Here is a 6,499-nt window from a genome sequence, read left to right on the forward strand (position 1 = left end):
TGTGGTGGCCTACAACTGCTTTTGGCCAACCAAGTCAACAATAAAGAATAGGAGGATGGAGTGGGGGAGAGTGAGGATAAGTTGGGAGTTGTTGGCACCTCTGTGTCAACCTCTAGCTACAGTAACTTTCAGGGTAATGGCTACCGATTCATTTTCACCTTCCAGGTCTTGTTAAAATTCCATTTGTGGCAAACTCTAAACCAAAACTGTTCAGGGAAGAAGATTCTTGGACATATAGGTCCACTTTAGCAGTACAAAGTGGTTTGGCACAGTACAAACCAACACATAACTTCTAGGAGGATACTCTAAGAATAGAGCAGAAGTTGAAGGCTGTAATTAGGTTTTACAGGGGGAGGAAAAGAGGCCTAATTATAGTGATTAGAAGAACTGAAAGAAGAACCCACAGTGTTGAATCTGAGAGGGTAACCATGAACATAGTGAACCCAGGTAAGCGCTGAAGCACAAACTTTTTCTAATCTGTGGATATGATGAGCATAGCCCTGAATATTATTGAGAAATCAGAATCTTAATTGAGTCCTGTTTTTATATGGACACTTCTTCAACCTCTCTTGAAATGATGGTGGCCTTAGGAGTTCTACCCATGGCCTGCTGCTTTTCTTCCTCAAAACATTTTCATCAGACCATTTCATTAAGAGCCATGTGTTCAATTATCAAACCACTAATTTTCCTAAATCTATATTTCCAGATCTCTTACCTTGACACTAGTGATAAATTTACACCAGCTTTCTAGGCTGTATGTGCCAGTGACATTTTAAATCTGACACATCTAAAATAAAACTCTCTAGCAGCCACTTCTGTTGTCTCTATATTAGCAGCTGACATCATCAAGTATTCAGTTATCTAAGCCAGAAACTGGCAAGTCACCTCTGATTCCTTCATTTCCAATATCCAGTCTGTCATTGGATATGTTGATCATATCGCCGAAATATCTCTTCATTTTCTTTCCATTCATATTGTTTCTATTTCTTGCCTATCTATTGCATTGATCTCCCCCCCCCATAGTTGAAATCTTACTTTCTCTAATTTTTTTAACTTTTTAGTAGTAATGGTTACAGTTGTCCAAGTTTATAAGCTTGTAAGTAACAGAGCCATGATTTGAAATTTTTAACTGTTAACTCTCCTTCAAAGGCTATGGGCAAGTTTCTTACCTCTCTGAGATTCAGTCTCCATCTGTAAAATGGAGATGTTATTACTACTTACCTCGTAGGGTTGGTTGTGAGGAATAAATGAATTAACACAGACAAGCAGGACTCAGTACTGGAATTCCAGCTCTACTGGAGCTGGGATTTGATCCCAGTCTTCCTGCCTCAAGCTTGTACTCTTCCTATTATGCTCATGTGCTCTTCTGCTATTTCAGAAGTGAGAAATGCTGCAATACTCCTATAAATTTATATATTTTATTTTATTTTTTTTGTCTTTTTGCTATTTCTTGGGCCGCTCCCGCGGCATATGGAGGTTCCCAGGCTAGGGGTTGAATCGGAGCTGTAGCCACCGGCCTACGCCAGGGCCACAGCAACGCGGGATCCGAGCCGCGTCTGCAACCTACACCACAGCTCATGGCAACACTGGATCGTTAACCCACTGAGCAAGGGCAGGGACCGAACCCTCAACCTCATGGTTCCTAGTCGGATTTGTTAACCACTGCGCCACGACGGGAACTCCAAATTTATATATTTTATATTTAGATGTGCATAGCTGCATTTCCCATTGTGTCATATATCCTCTCACCTTTCTTTTTGTGGGATTCTGTTTCTGTATTAGGCTAAGAAATCTCCCTTTGATAGTCAGGAAAGGAAGTTCTTTTGTTTATGTCCGTGACTTTCCAGGCTGTTGCCAGTATTAGAAAATCACAGTTCCCTAATACTGGCAGCTTTTGAGGCCCTCATTCTTTCTAATCTTGATCCTTTATGCTGAAGTGTTAGCTTATTTTTCTATTTTCTCAAGATATTTGAACAAAATGAAATTTTTTTTCCCCAAATGAAATTGTATTGTCGGGAATCACTACCTACATACCAGAATCACATTATCAATTTCCCTATCACTTTGTTGGTTTTCAGCACACTCAGCTCCTGGCAGATTTTCAGAGCAGGCAGTCATGGGAAAATTCTCAGAAAGTTGTGTGTATATATGTACATGTGGATGATGGTGATGGAATGAACAAGTGGGAAGATAAGGGAGAAAGAAAACTGCTCTGTTCCCTTTACTCAACATGAGAGGCAGCATTATGCAATGAGAAAGAGAAGTGGATTGTTGTTTTCTGCTCCCTAATTGTAACTTTCATTTAATTTCAGGGAGCTTTATACATATATATATATATATACACATAATATATACACACACACATACATACATACACGCATACATATACATATACACATACAATAGTGTAAAACTGTAAAGTTACAAAAAATAACAGAGAAAAGAAAGCTTCATTTTTACTCCCAATCCCTAGTTCCCTTGCTGTGGTAACCACTCAATTTTCTTAAATTTTCTTTCAGGAATATTCTATATATACATGTATACATACACACACACACATATATAAAAGCTTAGTGGCATGTGACTTAAAATATATAAGTAATACTGCCTATATGCTTTTAGGCAGATCTCTCAAACTTTAGAATTAAAAATTTTTTTTTTTTTTTTTGTCTCTTTTTTTGCTATTTCGTGGGCCGCTCTCGCGGCATATGGAGGTTCCCAGGCTAGGGGTCAAATCGGAGCTATAGCTGCCAGCCTATGCCAGAGCCACAGCAACGCAGGATCCGAGCCGCGTCTGCGACCTACACCACAGCTCACAGTACCGCCGGATCGTTAACCCACTGAGCAAGGGCAGGGACCGAACCCTCAACCTCATGGTTCCTAGTCAGATTCGTTAACCACTGCGCCACGACGGGAACTCCCTAGGATTAAAATTTTAAAATACCTAGATGGAAATGCTACTACATAGCTGACAGAACCCACAGTGATTTTGTGATAATCAATTAAGCACTATTTGTGAACATGCTTGAGAATCATCAGGTATTTTACAAGTACAGGATGGAGGGCAGGGTAGTGATGGAAGCAGTATTGTTTTACATAAAGGACAGTGTGTGAGTCACGTGTGATCTGATTTGACCGGAGCAGTTCTGAATTGGTAGCAGGGCTCTTAGGTCAGCAGCACCCTGCTTAACTCTTGGGCATACTTCCCTGCCTGCAGGTCCTGTGTGTCTCCTGGCATGGTCTTGGGTTTTTTCTGGATGGCTTATCAAGAGAGAGCACTTACACCTTAATTGTCAGGTGCGTATTCACTTGAGATAAGAAGTGGAAGCTTGCCAGAGTGTGGGACACCTCTGCCTCCCTCCCTCCCCTCTCCCCTTTGCTCCTTCTTTGTGTTCAGGGAGTTGGTGCTGGAACTTGGCTGATGCAACAGTTTGAATCACAGTCCCTTGGTGCTGTGAGATCCATTCACTTTTAATTGGTAGTTGCTGGAATCATTTCTTCCCACCCCATCCTAACTTCCCTTTCTAATTGGTTCTCAGGGGCCTCCAACTTGTGCTTTAATCAGCCAAAGCAGACCTGCTGCAGAGAGGCTTAAACCAGCACCTCGGGACCCTAAGGTTTTTCTGTTATGACTCTCCTTCTTCAAGTTTCTTTTCTAATCTATTGAAACAACTTTGTTTTTGGATTAGGCCCTGGAGGATAGTGATCCTTTGGGCATTGCTTTCAACGAAGGAAGCTTGAACAGTGCCAACTTTTTCTAGACTACTGTGTTTGGCCTGAAGCTTTTTGTTCCTGCTAGCAAAGAGGGAGAAGATTTCTGGTTGAGGTGTCCAAAAAAGGGCATTGTGGACTCACTTGCTCATCTAGGTAGAGATAATGGAGCCAGGAAGAGAGAGGGTGAATTCCCACATAGGGGCCAGAGGCACAAAATCATCTTGAGTTCTAGAAGTGAAATAAAGCAGTAGGAGAGGGCGAGAAAGATGATAGCAGGGTCTCCAGGGAAAAAGGTCCAGGCCACAAGAAGAAAATGAAATGTTTGAAATGGTTGCTGCTTTTAGTTGAATAATTCCATCTCCGCCCCCACCCCAGGGAATGTAGTGAAGTCAATGTCACAGTATTGTATAGAATTGCCTTTGTGATACTTAGAAAGAAGAATTATGTGATTTTAAAATGGGGGGAACCTAAAAAACCAAACCAAAACAAAACACCCCCAAAAGGACCTGGTGAATGATGGGAGTAGATGAAAAGACTTATCAGCTGAGGAGTGTGAGCCTTGTCACTTTGGCCCATAGACTCCTTCTCTATAGCAAAAAGCATTGTGGAAAACTTACTTTGCTTCTGTTTGTCACTGCCCAAAGGGAAAAAACAAGCACTAGTTGTATGGTTTTTGACAATAATCATTATTGGGTTACATTTTTTAAAAGTATTTTTTAAATAGTCTTTATTTTTTAGAGTAGTTTTAGGTTCACAGCAAAATCGAGTGGAAAGTACAGAGCGTTCCAATAAACCTTTTGTCCTCACACACGCACATGCTCACACATGCACGTACTCCCCCATTATCAACATCCTGCATCAGAAGGGAGCATTTGTTATAGTCAGTGAACTCACACTGACACATCATCACCCAGAGTTCACAGATTACGAGTTCTCTCTTGATGTTGTACATCCTGTGGGTTTTGACAAAGGTGTGATAACTTGTATGCACCATTAGAGTATCATACAGAATGGTTTCACTGTCCTAAAAAGCCTGTGTGCTCCATTTATTCATCCTTTCCCTAGCTGCTGACAACCACTGATTTTTTTTTTTTTTTTTTTTTTTGTCTTTTTAGGGCCGCACTTGCGGCATTTGGAAGTTCTCACATTAGGGGTCTAATTGGAGCTGCAGCTGCCAGTCTGCCACAGCAACACTGTATCCTAGCATCGACCTACATCACAGCTCATGGCAACACCAGAGCCTCAACCCAATAAGCAAGGCCAGGGATCGAACCTGTGTTCTCATGGATACCAGTTGGGTTCATTACCATTGATCCATGATGGGAACTCCAACCACTGATCTTTTTACTGTCCAGAGTTTGGCCTTTTCCGGAAAGTCATATACTTGGAATCATAAGAACATGTAGCCTTTTTAGATTGGCTTCTTGGGTTTTATATTTAAATGACATTTGAATGTTATTCTTTGTATGATTTTAAAGCTATAATAGAGAATAAATCTCTCTTCTTTTGGCAAACACAAGCACATTTGTGTGAGTTCTTTTTTTTAGAGCCGCACCCGAGGCATATGGAGGTTCCCAGGCTGAGGGGTTGAATTGGAGCTGTAGCTGCCGGCCTACACCACAGCCACAGCACTGCCAGATACTTAACCCACTGAGCAAGGCCAGGGATCAAACCTTCGTCCTCATGGATACTAGTCAGGTTACTTTCCACTGAGCCACGATGGGATCTCCTGTGTGAGTTCTTTTTAAACAAATGGATGCTGCTAAAGGAAACTGTCCTTGTACCAGCTCACCTTTGGAGAAGCAATGCAATAGTAGACTTGATTTTTTGTGACTTATTACCAAGCAGTCTTTGGTCAGGGCACAGTCAAGATCCAGGATAGAAAGCACTTTTTGAGGGTTGAATTTGTAACTTTTTTTTACTGAATGATAGGGTAGCTATTATCCTTACTTACAAGGCTTTGTCTTGAGATAAGACCAAGAAAGACACAGAAATCTCAGTTATAGTTTCATCAATGTTCACTGAGTAATACATTCTAGATAAATCAATAACATGCATATATTTGTATCACTATGTAACATATAAGTGATTTGTAAACCATATTTATCTCCTAAGAGATTGAGATCCTTCTGTCTTTCTAGAATGTGTCCCCATCTCTACCATTGTGTCTATTTATAGTACACACTCAGTAAATGTTGAATAAATAAACATTATTTTGTTGTAGATTACAATTATCTGAACACATTTTTTCCTTGTATTTATTTATTTATTTTCTTTGCATGGCCGCAACTGCAGCTTATGGAAGTTCCTAGGCTAGGGATTGATTTTTAAAATTACCTAATGAATTTTATTACATTTATAGTTGTACAATGATCATCATGACCCAGATTTATAGCATTTCCAACCCAAACCCCCAGCCCACCCTCCTATTCCCAACCTGTCTCCTTTGGAAACCAAATGTTTTTCAAAGTCTGTGAGTCAGTTTCTATTATGCAAAGAAGTTCATTGTGTCCTTTTTTAAGATTCCACATGTAAGTGATAGCATATGATGTTGGTGTCTCACTGTTTGACTAACTTTACTTAGCATGATAATTCCTAGGTCCATCCATGATAATGCAAATGCTTTTATTCCTTTCCTTTTAATGGCTGAGTAATATTCCATTGTGTATATATGTACCCTATCTTCTTTATCCACTCCTCTGTCGATGGGCACATTTAGGTTGTTTCCATGTCTTTAGGTTGTTTCCATGTCTTGGCTATTGTAGATAGTGCTGCAATGAACACT

Source organism: Sus scrofa, chromosome 7 (assembly GCF_000003025.6).
Source record: "Sus scrofa isolate TJ Tabasco breed Duroc chromosome 7, Sscrofa11.1, whole genome shotgun sequence".
Taxonomy (NCBI): Eukaryota; Metazoa; Chordata; class Mammalia; order Artiodactyla; family Suidae; genus Sus; species Sus scrofa.